This window comes from Penaeus japonicus, unplaced genomic scaffold (assembly GCF_977035675.1).
Source record: "Penaeus japonicus unplaced genomic scaffold, GWHDUDI00000001_assembly GWHDUDI00000031, whole genome shotgun sequence".
In the NCBI taxonomy this organism is placed as follows: domain Eukaryota; kingdom Metazoa; phylum Arthropoda; class Malacostraca; order Decapoda; family Penaeidae; genus Penaeus; species Penaeus japonicus.
In genome coordinates, this window is record NW_028234433.1 from 22,825,321 (window position 1) to 22,826,411 (window position 1,091).

Below are 1,091 nucleotides of genomic sequence, written 5' to 3' on the forward strand. Positions count from 1 at the left end.
AATGAAAGTGCAGAAATTTTTAACCCTTATATTTTTTAACGAGGGTTAAAAAATTTTTAAAATTTTTTTTTAAAATTTAAATAAAAAAAGAATTTTAAAAATTTTGATGGGTGTAAAAAATTTTAGAATAATAAAGTTTTTTTGGGAAAGCAGGACCCAAAAGTGGAGAGGCCAGTGGAAAAAGAAAAACATAAAAAAATTTTTTTTGCAGACGATAGAAGAGGATATACGAAAAAAAATTTATATTTTAAAAAACACGGTTTTTTGGTTGAAAGGGAAAAATATGAAAGGCCCGTAGTGGTTTTGCCTTGTGGGAAAAAGGAAAAATATAATTTTTGAGGAATTTTAAAAAAAACAAAGGGTGGTTTTTTTTTCAAGGTTTTAAAAATTTGGGGAATTTAAGCTAAATAATTGATAAATGTCCCTTTTGTTTGTTTTAAAAGTTTTTAAAGGAGAAATTTAAAAGGATTAAGATTCATTTTCAAAAAACGGTTGTTTCCCTTTTTTTAAATATAATTGAAGCCCCAGCCCTTAAAAGAAAAAAGGTTTTTGTTGTCTGTCTTTAAGTAATTTATTTTGCACCCATATAGTTACTTGTTTTGTTTTTTAGAAGGGAAACAAAAAAAATCCTTTAAAATTGATATGTTATTTTATCAAAAGTTGAAGTCTTGGGGTTTTGTTGTTTTTTTGTATTGGTTTATGAGTAGGCATTATCATCACTGTCTCCGAAACGTTATTTCTGAAGAAGAGGAAGAAGAACAAAGAATGTACACTCTTCTCTACATCCTATTTTCCTATATATGGTGAATTAAACATTGAGGGAATTTCCTTGTTACGGATAATCATCTATGATTCGTGTTTTTAGAATTACTATTTTATCATTATCATAAAGTATATGTATCATATGATACATACATCGATGTTTATAAGTACGGGGTAGCAATCAGAAAGTATGCCATAAGGTTTATTTCTGATGAGAGTATAAAGTCAAAATAGTAGAATATAATCTGCTAGTTAGAACGGCAGTCAACATGACTTATTCCATAGTGATTTTAACGGTTGGCGAACCGTGACCGCGGTTAAGAGCCAAA